Consider the following 19,087-nt stretch of genomic DNA (forward strand, 5'->3'; position numbering starts at 1 on the left):
ATCTGAGTACTTCTTCCACCACTGTATAAGACAGCCAGACCTGCCTGGCCATTAGGTGCTGCCATTAGGAACGCCATGACTATCAAATCTCTCAGCTCATAGTGTGGACCGCCAGATACTGTACTGCTTTGCTAAGTAAATACAAATCTGCTTATCTGAAATGCAATTGATTGTTTTGACGTCAGAAACCCCAACCCCAATGTTGTAGTGACTGCATCTGTACGTTTGATTTGTTTATTTTCATCGTATTAACCACATGAACCCTGGCGTAACTATTCTGGGCTAGACATTGTGCAAAAATAGCACAGACATCTACAGTATAAGCTCACAACGCTGCATTATGCATTATATTGCTTCTTCCGACCACTCAAATGTGCTTTACAATGTACTTCACACACACACACACACACACACACACACACACACACACACACACACACACACACACACACACACACACACACACACACACACACACACACACACACACACACACTGCAACAACACCATTATCACATGAAGGCATGATTATGTGGTACACACTCATACAACAGTGCCAGGCACCAGCCTGCTCATCAGGAGAAGTTAGAGATTCAGAATCATGCTAAAGGAGACTTTGACGTGCAGGGGATTGCTGGAGATCAACCCGGGACCCTCCCAAGCGGCCGCTCTATGTCCCGAGGCGCCGATTCCCTGTAAAGTAACTTAATAATAACACCTATAATATTCCCATATAATTAGCTTGTCAATATGATGTTTTAATATAATAATAATTGCAGTCTGAATGCGTTTGACTGATGTTCCAATCTCAGTTTTTTGCTGGCCTCTTTATCATCCGAAAATAGCTAAATCAATTTAAATAAGCTTAACCCATTTTGGGCGGGAACGCCTTTTGGTGTTTTAACTAAGCATTATGTTATACTTTAGCTATTGAAAAATAGCAGATCTACAAGCTCGTAGCGCGCCACCGAGTGGCGCGCTACGAGCTTGTAGGTCTGCTATTTTTGAAAAATCATGAAAATGTGGCACAAATCTTTGAATATAAATTCTTTCAGAAGACTTTTTTATTTATTTCGACGTCAGGCCTAAGTGGGTTAAAAGGATGAACAATCCATGATCACCTCAAAGATGCCAATATATATATAACTGATACAACTACAAACAGTCCCATGGCAATACATTGCAGTAGCCTCTACTGCCTACAGTACATGTTAATCACACCGGGTGCATAGTATGTGGGTCATGTATTCACAAACATATACATAACTCTTTATATGCATGCATCAAATATGGCACCATAAAACCATAAACCATTACAAGGCATACGATTGATCTTTTTGCAAGAAGCAGGAACATTTAGCTATAAGAACATAAGCACATTAATGTGGATGGTATTAATGCCATTAAAGGCCTGTAGTGCTGCTCTCGCTCTCCCTCATTTGAGGCTTAATTGTAGCCCATTCAGCAGTATTCCACTGTACCTTTCTGTTTAAGTAGGTTGTGGGTTGGATAAACTCTGCATGGTGGAGCGCCATCATTATATCCAGGAGGAAATGGTGGTTGTTCATGCAGTTTGAGGCTTCAGTGACAAAGCCTTGTTATGCCAAATATAAATTGCGATGTGTGTGTGTGTGTGTAAAGTCTTATTGTTCTTGGTAATTCGCTTAATTTGGGAAGTATTTGTGTCCTGTTTTATTCCTGTAAATCGTCAGTGTTCTAAATGCCAATACTCATAGATATTCTAATTATATGGAACATGTGATGTAGGAACCTTCAGGCATATTTGGCATAAACTGCCAGTAACAGGCGGCACTGTTTATAATTAGCTTTTGTGACCTCTGAGTGTATTTATGTCATGATGTTGTTTCTCACACTGACTTAACTTTGCTGTACATGTAGTTGCATCATTTACACAATCTCGTTTTCCTGCCAAAATGAAAAGCTATGCTCATTAAGTTTAATGACCTTGCTCCTTTTAGGTTCATGGCAGCAGGGTTGCATCACATGCAGAGGCAGCACTCAGAGGGGGAGAAACATTTTCTTAACCACTTAAATAGCAAAAAATAGCCCATCTACGTGTCAGATGGCGACATGATGTGAGCTTATAGATCTGCCATGTGTTCGGCCCTCACGCCTATGTCGCACCACCGATACGACTCGTGATGGAATACTTTGGTTTTTTTTGTCTGATGGCATGACGACACGGTTTGTTTGGGTCTGATGTCATGCTGTCACAGTCACATGACACACGCCTTATTTGGGTGTAGCTGCAGGGGGCACAATATATGGTTATGTACAGTATGAGTCATAGTGAACTCTATATGGTTATGTACAGTATGAGTCATAGTGAACTCTATATAATGGTTATGTCCGAGTCATAGTGATGGGGGGTGGTCCGCCCACCCATTTGCCAGTTTTATATAGATTTCCCCGAATAGGGATACCAAGGTTGTGGGTAATGTACATTCTTCACACACACACACACACACACACACACACACACACACACACACACACACACACACACACACACACACACACACACACACACACACACACACACACACACACACACACCGCTTCCAGCACCAACACGCACCCACATCCAAAGGGTGCTTACTTTGATCACATGCTAATAGCCAATAAAGTTGTCTCACACTGTTTTTAGCCTATGTAGGCCTCAATCCCTCCCTCTGTCTGTGAGTAGTACTTTCCTCTGTCTGTGAGTAGTACTTTCCCTGTGGAGCAGATTAGAGGTGTTGTAAGAGAGTTAAGTCCTGGTTAATTTAGATTTTAGGCTGCAGTGAGTTAATAATAATCTGCCAGCCAGGCTCCGTCTGTAATCCAGCTGGTCAGACAAAACTCCTCCTGTAGGCCAGTGGACCCCTGCATCCGCACGCACGCACGCACGCACGCACGCACGCACGCACGCACGCACGCACGCACCCCATGGAACTGTGGCACACATCCCTGCATCAAAATGCCTAGTGAGCCCAATAGGGTGTATAAATCTCCTGTTGAGCTCTATAATAACAGCCAAGTAACCACATGCTTGTGTGTGTGTGTGTGTGTGTGTGTGTGTGTGTGTGTGTGTGTGTGTGTGTGTGTGTGTGTGTGTGTGTGTGTGTGTGTGTGTGTGTGTGTGTGTGTGTGTGTGTGTGTGTGTGTGTGTGTGTGTGTGTGTGTGTGTGTGTGTGTGTGCACATATGCTGCCTTCTCTGTTCACTAATCTGGTCTTCTGCTAAAAATACCAGTGTCTCTTATTTTGGGTGTATGTACGGTACTGTATAGGGACCATAATATACATGTGGGAGTGTATAATAATATGTTGTGTTCCTCTTCTCATCCAAGTGACTGCACCTCACAGCATAGCTGCACAGACTCGCTCCCCCGAGACAGAACTGAGGCTACATCCACACGTTTTCATTTTAAAACCTATAACTTTTTCTACGTTTACGGCTGGTGTAAACACTACCCCGAGACTTTTGAAAATGTTGCCGATCCCGTTTAGTTTTCGTGCTGGTCTGGACGGGTGAAAACGAGGCCTTTTGAAAACAATGACGCCTGGAGTCCGTTTTTATTGATTTTATAGAAGGATTAGTAAATATGGCAACGTGAAATCATGGACACCTCCCAATTAAAGCAGTGTATAATAATTATTTAATTTCAGAATCATTTCTACCTGGCTGCCAGCACAAACAAGACGGTTGCTACCGAACGTTTGCTTTTAGATTTGTTCAGTCTCAGTCTCAAGCTTGACTCGTACTTCGTCGCACGGCGGTGATGCGACGCGTTGCGAGAGCTTGTAGGTCTGCTATTTTCTGGGCGCTACACCGTCGTGCGACAGAGCATAAATTAAGCTTCTAAGTGTACCTCTGTCTGCTGCCCTTTGCCGTTTCTAATACTGGCATAGAAGTCTCGCAAAATGTCATTAAACAACCCCTTTGATGTTGTTTGAACATACACCATTTTCCTGACACCATTCATCAAAGCATTTGACGACACATAACATAATGGTGTTTGCTTCAAAGTTCATCAACCTCATCTTTCTGCAGCTCTGCGTTTCATCATTATAAGGCAGACAATTCCTCAGAGTACACCTGGGGTACTATAAAGACACTGACCCAGAACAGACAGGAGTGGAATTAAATACTTTGTTGCTGCCCTACATGCCAGCAGACATGTAAGTGCAGTAAGTAAGCAAGGTTTCCCCAGAGACATTGCTTTATCCATTCCTCCATAGCTAAGGCTCCACAGAGATCAGAGTTGTTGACCTGCCCAGAGGGTGTGTGTGTGCATAGTCATGTGATTTTCAGGTGTGTTAGTATGGAAGGAGATTATTTCCTCTGAAATGGTGCTTAAACATGTGTGCATGGACAGAGATCGTTTTCATTTAAAAAACAAAACGGTGTGGAACAAAAGATCATTTTACAGTATATTGAGTTATGGTAGATAAATCTTACTGCCGATAACTTCAGATAAGTAATATTTTGGGGCTTTTCTGCCTTTATTTTATTAGTATAGTGCAGAGTGACAGTAGCCTGGCCCCAGCCCTGAATCGCTAGCCACGCCCATTAAGAAAATATGTTCTGGCGATTCAGGTCTGGAGTCTCTGCCTACGACGGCGTTAGTGTCGTTCGGAAATCCGATCACAGCAGCTGATTGGCCATCAGCCCCGTCACTCGACAGCATCAGACAGCAAACATGGCTGCCCCTACTGTGGTGATCTGGCAATCTGGCTATTAAATCGGCGTATGATAAATAGTTTCTTTACAGAAACGACAGGTTTTATAAACATCATCATCCGACATATTTTACCGCTTTTGTTTACATGCTAGTAGCGCTCGTTGGCTGTGTTTGTTTGGTTAGCAGACGGGTTAGCCATAGCCTCATGATTGACAACAACGTCATCTGCTTTCCTACTATTCTGATTGGTTGGTATGAACCAATCACCGAAGACTGCCTCTTTGACAACGCCCATCCCATAAACTGCTGCCGTGGGGAGGGCTTTCACTTTCAGTCTGAATAATGAAGTGAAACGAAATGAAAATTCAGACTGAGTGTCAGGCTAGAGTGACAGGAATTGGGCTCGGGAATTAATCCTGTGACTCTGTAACGCTGTATTGCAGCCTACTGTATATATGGTATGTGTCTTAACCACTAGGCCAGTGGTTTTCAACCAGTGGTCCTTGATGAGGTTCCAGGTGGTCCCCAGCTAAATTATGGAAAGTTGGTAACCAAATGGACCCTTATCGATATTTGGTTTCATTTTACGCTCTCAACAGTTCAATTATTGTTAAACATCTGTATTACTTAATTTACAAGAAGTCTACAATTAGAGAATGTAAAATAATTCATATTTTGATCAACGTTTGCCTGTTATCTCTCCTATGGTACCAACTACCAACATCGATACAGCATGGAAGTTTGGAACTATAACACAACATGAATATATTCTTTAGTTTTGGGTCTGAGAGGCTAAAATCTCATGGTGGTCCGTGGCTCAAATGCCGAATAAATAACCAGTGCACTAGGCCAGGGGTTCTCAACCCGTGGGTCGCGACCCCTCGGGGGGTCGCCAAATTATTTTAGGGGGTCCCCAAATTATTAAAAAAAAATATATATATATATTTTCACGGTTTTTCAAAAATAGCAGACCTACAAGCTCGTAGCGCGCCACTCGTGGCGCGCTATGAGCTTGTAGATCTGCTATTTTTCAATAGCTAAATTATAACAATGCTTAAAACACCAAAAGGGGTTCCCGCCCAAAATGGTTTAAGGTTATTGTAGCAGTCAATTTATATTGGGGGTCGGGAGGGGGCGGGGCGGGGGTCCCGAGACGTTGCCAAAGCATTTTCGGGGGTCCCCGGCCAAAAACGTTGAGAACCCCTGCACTAGGCCACCAGCACCCCATGAAGTTAATTCTTATAACCTTTGACCCTGAACACCACCTCCACCTGCAGCGACCTGTAGAGTCTAGACAGCATTGGGAGCCTTTCCTTGACCTTGACAATCGGTTGTCACCGACAGTGATGTCATAGCAACGTATCACCTCTATGGAGATGAGTTACAGTACAGTTGGGTGCCACCGATATTGTCCCTTAAAATTTGACCCATTTAGGCCTGACCTCAAAATTAAAAAAAATCCATCTAAATCCTTCAGTTTGCTGAAATAAATATTTTCACGATTTTTCAAAAATAGCAGACCTACAAGCTCGTAGCGCGCCACTCGGTGGCGCGCTATGAGCTTGTAGATCTGCTATTTTTCAATAGCTAAATTATAACATAATGTTTAAAACACCAAAAGGGGTTCCCGCCCAAATGGGTTAACTGTCCTTTTGCGCAGATCACGCAAACCTCAGCAAAAAGAAAAGGACAATATCGATGGCCTCCAACTGTATGTGTCGTCTGAAGAGGCTGTGGCTTATTTTGAGTTACAAGCCTCCACTATACACTTGAGTGCACGCCTGTGTGCGTCTGTTCGTGTGTATCCATGCATGTGTTTGATGAGTAAGTAAGTGCATGCTTGCATGTGCCAGTCTGTGAGCACAGACAGGAAGTGGAGGTCATCTTGGTTTTTACGTTTCTCCAGTTAGTTACCGTCCAAGGATTAATGAAAGGCTGTAATTAACACCGCCCACTCTAATGCTCTGTTTGCTTTCCATTCCCACCGTACTCAACTCCTCATTGTTGTTGAAAAGAGGAAGTGATTTTAGGACGCTGGTTAATTTGCTTGGAATTAATTGATACATTCAATAAGAATGAATTGATGTGGCTCCTGCTCTGCTGTGCTGTACCGCTGTGTCACAGTGGATGATAATCATTCATTATTCACTCTGTGTATTAATCTTTCCACAGTCTTCTTTCCACAGACAATTATATAAAGTATTTAATTTATCTCTCTTTATCTTTCTATGATCTTCATCTTCCATAAACCCATGGAACCTTTATTTACACCTTGGACAAAATGGCAAACACATTCACAACAATCCCGCAAAATCTACAAGCTCACAATTGCATTGCAATGTGTTGAGCTTGTAGAGCGACTATTTTCAGAGTGGGACACAGTCCTACGACTAATCAGGCTTCATCACAGTGTAGCTTTGTGATTTATCAGTTGTCCAACGTAAATGAGTTCCTGCTGACAGTGCACTTGAGTCAAAGCTATCCATATCCTCAAAGGTTTGTTTTTTTGAGTGATCAGTTCTTTTATCACAGGTTGAGAGCCAAACTGCAAAGCAAATCAAAACTGCTGTTGTGAGCAAGCAGTGCATAGTACTGAATGACTGGTGAATCATTCGGGTGCCTTCCATTGAACCAGGCAGCAACATTAAAACAATTACCCCGGCAACAAAGGCTAATTGCCATGGCAACAGAGGCCCTGTCCTTGGGTACCACCCAGAGAGGATCATGCCTCGCTTGTGGACTCCCCTCACCCCCATATCCACCCCTCATCTAATGTTGCCAAGGAAATATCACACATATAAATAAATCCAAGCAGGTTATTGCTTAAGATATTTTTTTTGTGTTTTTTGCCTTTATTGATAGGGTTCAGTAACTAGACAGGAAAGGGGGAGAGAGATGGGGAGTGACACGCGGCAAAGGCCGTCGGGCTCGGGAGTCGAACCCGCGCCACGCCGTCCGGCTGGCTTGGCAGCCTAGGTGCCCAGACGGTTGAGCTAACCGTCCGGGCCAAGCAGGTTATTGCTAACTGGTGCATTTATTCTGCGCCTTTATCCAAAGCACTTTCAAGGACAGAAGCACCCAACCTTCTCACCGGGAGCAGTTGGATGTTCATTGTCTTGCTCATGAACACGTCAGAGTGCTAAAGTCTACATTTCTATACTTCGTTATACAGTGGTGTAAGTTACACCACTGTGATTATTGAAAGCCTATTGGAATTTTTTGAAAATTATTCTGATAGAGACATTCTGATAGAGTTATGATAGAGACATTCTGATAGAGAGTTATGATAGAGACATTCTGATAGAGAGTTCTGATAGAGACATTCTGATAGAGAGTTATGATAGAGACATTCTGATAGAGTTATGATAGAGAGTTATGATAGAGACATTCTGATAGAGACATTCTGATAGAGACATTCTGATTCTGATAGAGACATTCTGATAGAGACATTATGATTCTGATAGAGAGTTCTGATAGAGACATTCTGATAGAGAGTTATGATAGAGATATTCTGATAGAGACATTCTGATAGAGACATTCTGATAGAGACATTCTGATAGAGAGTTATGATAGAGACATCGTGTAACTTATTCTCAAGAAGGTAAATGTGTGCTTTTCAACAGGCGATACCCTGGTGTGATGAAGTATACTCTTATACTCTATCAGCACATGTCTGCTAAGTGCTAATAGACTGAGCAGGGAGGGAGAACATGCAGATATGAGTGGGGATATGGTGCATATGTAACCACCATGTGGGTCACGGCTGTGCTTGCTAGATATGGGGCTTCCTTTCCAGTATGTTAGACGTGGGTCATTCTCGACTCCTTCACCACCTCATCTCGCTATGTCTCTTTCTATGATCTCCATCTTCCATAAGCCCAATTCATACTTTGTTGCATAACTGCGTCGTCATGTGGCAAAAATAGCCAACCTACAAGCTCACGACATGTCGCATCTGCGGCCCGTTCTGAGCATGCTACTTTAGGCGCGTGATGCCATTGTGCAATGGAGCATAAATTAGGCATTACTCTTTCCCTTCTGCCAACCCTCTTTTTACCCCCACTTTGTGTCTGCATGGAGGTTACTGTCCTACCTATAGTTTAGTAAGGCAAAATGCAGCTGGCAGGAGAGCAACGTTCAACAGCTGTGCATATGTAGTACAGACAGTATACAAAAATAATAGAGCATTGGAAATCTGGTTTATTATTTTATGCTTTCTTTATGTCATCAAACCAGGCCAGGCCTCTCATAAGCCTGTCTACTGGTATTGGTGCATACTGTGAGTTGAATGTGGGGCGGTTGCTCATGAATTTTTAAAGATGCCTGGCATTGCCTGCCTATAGAATATCAGGGCGGAAACGGTCCAGCATGCTGCGGGTTTACAGCTTTGGTGAGTGGGTAGGGGTGTTCGATATGGCGATAAATATCGTTGGGACGATACAATGTCTCCACGATACGGCTTTTTAGAGTTATCGTTTCCATCACGATAAATTCACTCCATCAGATGCAGTGCATGCACGTTCTATGATGTGTAATTTATACTTCTGCAGTACGACGGTTTCGTTCACCAAAAATAACAAATCTACAAGCTAACAACGCTTCGCTACTGCACCGCAATGCAAGGCCCTGTTTGCTTATAGATCTAGGTTCTGAGCACTCCCAAAGTCCCCGCCCCTTTCTTCTGAGCAGAGGGAAGCACTGCAGGAGTTTGTCTACACACTGCGCTCCGCACAGAATAATGTGTAAAGAAAGACGAAAGAAATGGACGGGCAATTATACTCAGATGTCGAGCGAGTGGAGGTTGAGGAAGGGCTAGTTCCCAAAAAGAACTGTACAGCAGTGGTATGGAACTATTTCGGATTCTCCGTAAGGGACAAGGACCAAACGAATATTATTTTCAAACTCCTACGGTTTCGCCGACAGCCACTTCATAGTTTGCAAAAACACACACGCTGTGTGTGTGTGTGTGTGTGTGTGTGTGTGTGTGTGTGTGTGTGTGTGTGTGTGTGTGTGTGTGTGTGTGTGTGTGTGTGTGTGTACGCGTGCTGACTTGCGCTGTACACCGTCCGTCAGTCTTCTCCTCCCTTGCTCTATAATGTAGCTCCGCCAAAACTCAAGAAACTTTCATTATGACAATTTAAAGTGAATCCTACTTTATGCGACGTGCGTCCATTGATGATAGCCTACTCCTTGTAAACTGAGTCGCCACGTTCAAAAACGTATCCAGCAAACCAACTCAGCAAAACGTTATAGTATTCCATGGAAGCAGATGGGATCAACACTTGCAAGCATAACATTTTAAATCCCTAATAGAGAGAGTAAAACCACAACATAAACCGGAGTTTCACTTATCTAAGGAATGACATGAGGTATTCTTTTTGCCTTGAAGCGCAGTGTTACAATTTACAATTTACAATTTAGGCATTTAGCAGACGCTCTTAATCCAGAGCGACTTACAATAAGCAAGAACAAAAGCATGGGAATACATCACATATGTAAAAAGCATTTATCGCGAAACATGCGTAAGCTAAGAACGTGACTAGAACATATCTATATAATGACACTATACATATAAACTATAACTAGAACATATCTATATAATGACACTATACATATAAACTACACATATATGCTATACTATGCTGCACATATATACTATGAAGTGCTATGACTACTATACACTATATACTATGAAGTGCTATGACTACATACAATGCACTTATTGTGCTGTCTACATGACATGCTATAAGTCTGTTTCAAATGCTATATAAGTCTAAGAAGTGCTGTCTAAGGGGGGTAGGGTAAGTGCTATGGGCCATGATGGAGTCTGAAAAGGTGGGTTTTCAGACTACGGCGGAAGATCGGGAGTGATGCTGCAGTTCTGATTGCAACGGGAAGTGCATTCCACAGTTTTGGGGCCAGAAGGGAGAAGAGTTGACAAAGCTTTGCTTTTTTTTGCCTTGAAAATCATGAAAGGCAGACGTTTTGCATGGCTCTGCTCACTCAATCAAGGACCCCTAAATTAATATGTATTTGACTGTGGACCCCAATCTGAAAAAATATTTTGTGTGAGCTTGTAGATCGGCTATTTTCAAGTAGCCAATGTGTATGATTAAAGTGGTTAAATAGATATTTATGATATTCATACATTTAGCTGGGGACCTCCTGGAACTGCTGGACCCCACTTTGAGAACCAATACCATAGGGTGTAGGTTAGGATATTATACATCATATTTTGCTGCATACATTCACATAAAACCTGCAAATTCCATCGCATAATCAATATTAAATAATAATAATATTTTTGCCCACGTTTTTCTGGAGGGTCTACTAAATGGTATTTCTTTTAGTTTTTTGTTACGTTGTACTGTAAATCACACCTGTGTGAAGTGAGGGGTGCTCTGATTGCTATGATGTGATGTAATGATGTAAAACAAACAGTGTCAAAACAAACATTAAATTCTCTTTATTGTTAATGGGATTTAATGTTTGTGTTAGGGACAAAACAAACATTAATTTCTCTTCATTGTCAATGGCGTTTTTAAAACAAACATTGAATTAAAAACAAACATTAAACCCGTATATAGGAGGGGCTAGCGCCCCTCAAAAACGCGCGAAAAAATATCGTGATAATATCGTTTATCGTGATAAACGTGAAAAAATATCGTGATAATACTTTTGTCCATATCGCCCACCCCTATGAGTGGGAGTGGGTGCGTCTAGGAACCTCAGGGAAACACAGCACTGGGGGTGGGAGTGGGTGCATCTAGGAACCTCACTGAAACACTTCACTGGGAGTGGGAGTGGGTGCATCTAGGAACCTGCAGGGAAACACAGCACTGGGAGTGGGAGTGGGTGCGTCTAGGAACCTCAGGGAAACACTTCACTGGGAGTGGGAGTGGGTGCATCTAGGAACCTCAGGGAAACACTTCACTGGGAGTGGGAGTGGGTGCATCTAGGAACCTGCAGGGAAACACAGCACTGGGAGTGGGAGTGGGTGCGTCTAGGAACCTGCAGGGAAACACAGCTGGGAGTGGGAGTGGGTGCGTCTAGGAACCTCAGGGAAACACAGCTTTGGTGAGTGGGAGTGGGTGCGTCTAGGAACCTCAGGGAAACACAGCTTTGGTGAGTGGGAGTGGGTGTGTCTAGGAACCTCAGGGAAACACAGCACTTGGAGTGGGAGTGGGTGCGTCTAGGAACCTCAGGGAAACACAGCTTTGGTGAGTGGGAGTGGATGCGTCTAGGAACCTCAGGGAAACACAGCACTGGGAGTGGGAGTGGGTGCGTCTAGGAACCTCAGGGAAACACAGCTTTGGTGAGTGGGTGTGTCTAGGAACCTGCAGGGAAACACAGCACTGGGAGTGGGAGTGGGTGCGTCTAGGAACCTCAGGGAAACACAGCTTTGGTGAGTGGGAGTGGGTGCGTCTAGGAACCTCAGGGAAACACAGCACTGGGAGTGGGAGTGGGTGCGTCTAGGAACCTGCAGGGAAACACAGCACTGGGAGTGGGAGTGGGTGCGTCTAGGAACCTCAGGGAAACACAGCTTTGGTGAGTGGGAGTGGGTGCGTCTAGGAACCTCAGGGAAACACAGCACTGGGAGTGGGAGTGGGTGCGTCTAGGAACCTCAGGGAAACACAGCACTTGGAGTGGGAGTGGGTGCGTCTAGGAACCTCAGGGAAACACAGCTTTGGTGAGTGGGAGTGGGTGCGTCTAGGAACCTCAGGAAAACACAGCACTGGGAGTGGGAGTGGGTGTGTCTAGGAACCTGCAGGGAAACAGCACTGCCCAAATACCAGGTCTGCTGTGTTACATGGGAGCATTCCTTACAGCCATGTGGTGACCTTGCTTAAATACAGAGCAATATTAAATAATAATAATATTTTTGCCCACGTTTTTCTGGAGGGTCTACTAAATGGTATTTCTTTTAGTTTTTTGTTACGTTGTACTGTAAATCACACCTGTGTGAAGTGAGGGGTGCTCTGATTGCTATGATGTGATGTAATGATGTAAAACAAACAGTGTCAAAACAAACATTAAATTCTCTTTATTGTTAATGGGATTTAATGTTTGTGTTAGGGACAAAACAAACATTAATTTCTCTTCATTGTCAATGGCGTTTTTAAAACAAACATTGAATTAAAAACAAACATTAAACCCGTATATAGGAGGGGCTAGCGCCCCTCAAAAACGCGCGAAAAAATATCGTGATAATATCGTTTATCGTGATAAACGTGAAAAAATATCGTGATAATACTTTTGTCCATATCGCCCACCCCTATGAGTGGGAGTGGGTGCGTCTAGGAACCTCAGGGAAACACAGCACTGGGGGTGGGAGTGGGTGCATCTAGGAACCTCACTGAAACACTTCACTGGGAGTGGGAGTGGGTGCATCTAGGAACCTGCAGGGAAACACAGCACTGGGAGTGGGAGTGGGTGCGTCTAGGAACCTCAGGGAAACACTTCACTGGGAGTGGGAGTGGGTGCATCTAGGAACCTCAGGGAAACACTTCACTGGGAGTGGGAGTGGGTGCATCTAGGAACCTGCAGGGAAACACAGCACTGGGAGTGGGAGTGGGTGCGTCTAGGAACCTGCAGGGAAACACAGCTGGGAGTGGGAGTGGGTGCGTCTAGGAACCTCAGGGAAACACAGCTTTGGTGAGTGGGAGTGGGTGCGTCTAGGAACCTCAGGGAAACACAGCTTTGGTGAGTGGGAGTGGGTGTGTCTAGGAACCTCAGGGAAACACAGCACTTGGAGTGGGAGTGGGTGCGTCTAGGAACCTCAGGGAAACACAGCTTTGGTGAGTGGGAGTGGATGCGTCTAGGAACCTCAGGGAAACACAGCACTGGGAGTGGGAGTGGGTGCGTCTAGGAACCTCAGGGAAACACAGCTTTGGTGAGTGGGTGTGTCTAGGAACCTGCAGGGAAACACAGCACTGGGAGTGGGAGTGGGTGCGTCTAGGAACCTCAGGGAAACACAGCTTTGGTGAGTGGGAGTGGGTGCGTCTAGGAACCTCAGGGAAACACAGCACTGGGAGTGGGAGTGGGTGCGTCTAGGAACCTGCAGGGAAACACAGCACTGGGAGTGGGAGTGGGTGCGTCTAGGAACCTCAGGGAAACACAGCTTTGGTGAGTGGGAGTGGGTGCGTCTAGGAACCTCAGGGAAACACAGCACTGGGAGTGGGAGTGGGTGCGTCTAGGAACCTCAGGGAAACACAGCACTTGGAGTGGGAGTGGGTGCGTCTAGGAACCTCAGGGAAACACAGCTTTGGTGAGTGGGAGTGGGTGCGTCTAGGAACCTCAGGAAAACACAGCACTGGGAGTGGGAGTGGGTGTGTCTAGGAACCTGCAGGGAAACAGCACTGCCCAAATACCAGGTCTGCTGTGTTACATGGGAGCATTCCTTACAGCCATGTGGTGACCTTGCTTAAATACAGAGCAGGGATGAATTTCCTCATCATCTTTAGCAACCTTTATTTTATTGGAATATATTCCACGTTTGTCATTTCACTGTTGTGGGATAGCAGTGAAAAAACTGCAGGTTTCCCTGCATTGTAAAGACAACAATATGTCGCTAATTACCACTTTGAACCTGGCATCATACAATGAAGTACAGTATAGGCTCTTTAATCTGAAGATTTGGATATACATGGTGGATATCCAAAAACCACCATGTAATTTCTGATGTATGTGTTGAAATATTGTGGTCTGGTGTTGTGGTGAAACTTGGCGTTCCTATTACATACCATGTAGTCCTACTGAACATTGGTGTGATCCACTCATTGTGTTATTTTAATGTCAGTGATTATGCTAATGTTCAGCAATAATTGACCTTTTTCAAATGACATGCAGTATTACACACTGTGCTATAATCCACTGTACATCAACTACATAGAGCTACCAGCGTTCCGTTTCTGTGTTCTGATCTGTTTGTCTTTTTCTCCGTATCTATCTCTGTGTCCCCTGTCCCCACAAAAGCAGACCAAGCACAGTTCACACTGATATGTACAGTACAGTACTTTATACTACAAGCACAAAATGCATTGCATCGCAACCCGCTTGCGAATTTGCACAGGGAAAATTATATACAGTGTGTGTATATATATATATATATATATATATATATATATATATATCCCCCTGTTGGATCAATAAAGGTCTTATCTTAATTGCCAAACTCCATAGGCAGTGTTATCAATTTACAGTAACAAAACTTTAGCACATCATTGGTGAGGTATATCAAAACAATTCTCCCACTATATACCCTGAAGAAATGTTTTAATTCTTTCCAATTTATATTTTAATATTTTGGCTATATTATGTAGGGGCCAGTTTAAAAGTTAACTGATGATTCATTTGGCCAACTGTCTGAAAGCCTCCGTGTGAAATTGCACAGGGAAACAGTTATTGGATCACACCCATAATCATTTTGTACTGCAGCTGTGCGTGCGTGGGTGCATGCATTTGCTATATATATCCTACATAAATGTTTTGTTTGTCTAATAGTACAATAACCTAAAAAATTGTAGTACCACAACACTTTGCTTACACTCACAGTCTCACACTGTTTACTACAGTTGCGTTAGCCTGTGATAACACTTAACGCAGCAGCAGCTACGTTCCAGAAGACGTGAGGAGGCGATGCTTCTCCTCTCACCACAAAAACTGAGCCTCATGTGAGCTGGACTATTCTTGTCTGGTTTCTAAAGCTCTAAAACGGTGTTCCAAAGGACAGTGTGAGCCTAAACGGATCACAGACACAGATCATTTCACATTGTGGAACAGAATAAAGTCCTCCGTAGCACATGATGTGTTGATTGAGCAATGTCGGTATATAAAAAGAAAATAAATAGACGATGAGCCTGTTTTATTCCTGACATCTCGGAGGGAAGAGAGCTGCTAGCATCAGCCTAATGGCATGTTAGTCCTGCTCCAGACCACTCCAGAAATAGGGCTTGTTGTTGTAAGGCGATCCACGAGATGGATGGAACCGTCTCCCCTCCTCCCTCCTCTTGTTTCTCATTGAGACTTTATAGGTTCTCTCAGGTCTCTGAAGTGTCTGTTATGTGTGCCATGGTTATCACCATGGCTTGTTTAGAGATTCAAAAAATGTTGTTGTGTCTGTAGTTCTCTGTTATGGTTTTACATAGGAGCTTGTCTTGAGGTTGAATGCATACCGTAATCATTTTTGTCTCCACCAGACTGAAGGCTTACAGGTCTTTAAATAAATACTTTCTGAAACATCTATGGGAAAAATGAATGGGAATTATCTTCCGGGCCATCAAAAGGGGGGGGACTGAGACAGTCGACTCTCTATCCATCAATCCTTGTCCCTTTTATGCCCATATATGGAGATCAGTTGTTCTGGACAAACTGCCTATCTGAACGACTCGACGATGGGCACCGCACTCCCTCCTGTCTTTGCCGCATTGGCACCAAGTATGCAATCGGTCCCATGCGCATGACCATAAATGGGCGTATCGGTCGTATCTGTGGCGTGTTTGTTTATGGTTATGGTTTATAGTCATAGTGATGATGGGTCGTGGTCCACCGGCCGCCCTGCCTGCCCACCCATTAGCCAATTTTAATATAGGACACAGGCGCCAAGTGTGAATTTGGTTGGATGAACAGTTCTCGAGATATGCAAAGAATTGACAGACAGACAGACAAAGATATTCTGGGAATGTATAGATAGATTAATTTGCAGACAGCCGTCATGTGCAGGGCTGGCTCATCAGAAATTGCGCTGATCATCTTCCACTGACAAGGATGTAATTCGTGGACAACATCTTCGATCACAACCGTGTGCTCTGATCTTGGTACAGATAGCAGTGTTTTTATTTATTTATTACAAGTTGATACATACTCAGTTGGCTGAAACATTCCGTTCCTCTTTTTTTTATTGTGTAATCATTTTTTTGTCAAAACATCAGCATCAACTTTGATTCCTGACATTCCACAAAATGGGTAAACCAAATGTTCTTGAGACTTATTATTACCGGCCACGACAGAGTGCTTGGTATTGTTTTCACTATTGAGTCTGTGTGGGGTTTATTATATTATGTCTGTGCACACACTACAGTGTGGTCTGGAGGAGGTCTGTAGCACACACTACAGTGTGGTCTGGAGGAGGTCTGTAGCACACACTACAGTGTGGTCTGGAGGAGGGACAACATCCAATACAATACAGGCCTCTGCCCGGACGGAATTGAACCGGTGGGTACAATACTGCGATTATGTGGTCGGCGCTATATCTAGTCAGCTGACGGCTACCAATGCGAAGGAGGACACAGACTTTCAAGTTGTGTTTTGATTGCTTTGATGGAAGACAGCCATGCAACAAGGTTGTGTAGTGAAACCATGTGACTCCCATTGGAAATGCATTGAGGCGGCCATGACACACAGAACACAAGTGTGTCTTGCGTGTGTCTTACAGTTGGGTGCCACCGATATTGTCCCTTATCATTTGACCCATTTAGGCCTGACCTCAACATTTAAAAAAATCCTTCTAAATCCTCCAGTTTTCTGAAATAAATATTTTCACGATTTTTCAAAAATAGCAGACCTACAAGCTCGTAGCGCGCCACTCGGTGGCGCGCTATGAGCTTGTAGATCTGCTATTTTTCAATAGCTAAATTATAACGATGTTTAAAACACCAAAAGGGGTTCCCGCCCAAAATGGGTTAACTGTCCTTTTGCGCAGATCACGCAAACCTCAGCAAAAAGAAAAGGACAATATCGATGGCCTCCAACTGTAGGTGTGAGTGAGGCCAAAGAGTGAAGGATGGCTGGATGCTGGTGGTTTTGTAGCTGGATCTATCAAAGTCAGCTTTCCCAGTCTTGTCTTTCTCCCTCTACATTTATTTGTCCTGCCTTTTGTATTGTGGCTTTGGTGTACTTACTGAAGTAAACAAATATCTTTTCATTACTAAAACATTTTCCCTTACCTCATAAAGTCCCTAGAAATGATTTATGTGTATCCAAACTAGGAACTGGTGGGTATACACAATGAGGTTGTGAGTTAGCATTGAGGATGTGTTATGTGTGCTTACTGTACCTCATACGCCAGTCGTTATTAGCCATAGGGTCAAATTTGATTGAATCATTCATTTCTTTTGGAGGTAGTTTTGATATTGATGCCAGAAGCGACATAGTCACATGTTGACATTGTTGAGGCTTCCTTTTTTAATGTTCAAAGCAAGCAAAACCATGCTGAAACAATCAACTGTTCCTTTCTGGTGTTTAGTAAGAGGAAAGTACTGTAAGTGAAAACATGGTGAATAAATTCAGTTGAGATGATATAAATATCATTGGATATGAATCAACAGTCATAGACCAATATTAAAAATGCAGACATATATCACCAGACATTATACATATTATTGAATCTGGCAGCTAAGAATCGATATTCAAGATTTTAAAAACATTGTCCATCACATAGTGACGAAATGTTTTATAGGTTTGTGCTAGCGAGCAACAACATAACATTTAAACACATACGACATATACCATCGTATCAGGCAGTCCATGACAATTCCCGTCCCCAACAGGCACTGTGACTGTAAGTCATTTTAATTGAGCAAAAGAATGGTGCAAGGAACTGGAAGTGCTACAGAATATAAACTAAAGATTTACTTTTCTTCCAAGAACATTGTACGGCAACGAAAGGAAGTTGTTTGTTAACATGGAGATGAAAGCTCTGTGTCAAGACACTATTAGTCTCGCTTTACCAGACTGTTGCCTCCGCGACATCATACAGTCTGGGCCAACGGAAGAGCTGTCATGAGTATACTATAAAGCGGAAGTGGAGCCTCCTCGCCACTTCCGTTTCGTCTTTACAGTCGCGCACATTTATCCTAATATAAATAGAAAACATCTAAGCATATAGCTTGTTGCTTAGCAGGAAAGGAAATAAAAAAATAAGCTCTAAAGATATTTTAAAATATATTTTCGTGAACTGAAATGGCAGCTTCCGTTACTCAGCTCATGGGGGCTATAGGTCCAGACTCTATATAGCATTCGGAGATTGTGGAATAGTTGTCTGGCTACAAGACTAAGACACTGTAGAAAGAGTGAAAGTCAAATCCAGTCTAAGCTTTTTGAGAGGACGGCGAGGAAACTAGAGAGTAGGGTGATGACAGGAAATCATTTGAAAGAAGGGAAGCCGCTTAAGTTGAGACCAAGTCATGCAGAACCAGAGTCCTGCGGAGTCTGAGGTGCCACGCTGTCTTCCTCCTGCAGGGAAGCAGCTTGAAGGACAGGAGAGACACATAGAGAGAGGTCACATGTTGTCATTTAAATGTTATGGTGATGTCCTCAGGCACAAGCCTCCTACTAATTGAATAGATGAGCGATTCATCTCAGCTTTACACATCATGTACTGTAGCTAAAACATCTCAGTTAT

The 19,087-nt window shown here is 43.5% G+C and overlaps 1 protein-coding gene across 5 annotated transcripts in view; it reads left to right on the forward strand.

Moving 5' to 3' along the window:
- The window catches only part of evla (Enah/Vasp-like a), a 63,239-nt gene that overhangs the window by 18,000 nt on the left and 26,152 nt on the right, over window positions 1-19,087 (forward strand). The gene's annotated exons all lie outside the window — the stretch shown is intronic.

The sequence above is a fragment of the Electrona antarctica genome (genome assembly GCF_951216825.1).
Source record: "Electrona antarctica genome assembly, chromosome: 18".
Lineage (NCBI taxonomy): Eukaryota > Metazoa > Chordata > Actinopteri > Myctophiformes > Myctophidae > Electrona > Electrona antarctica.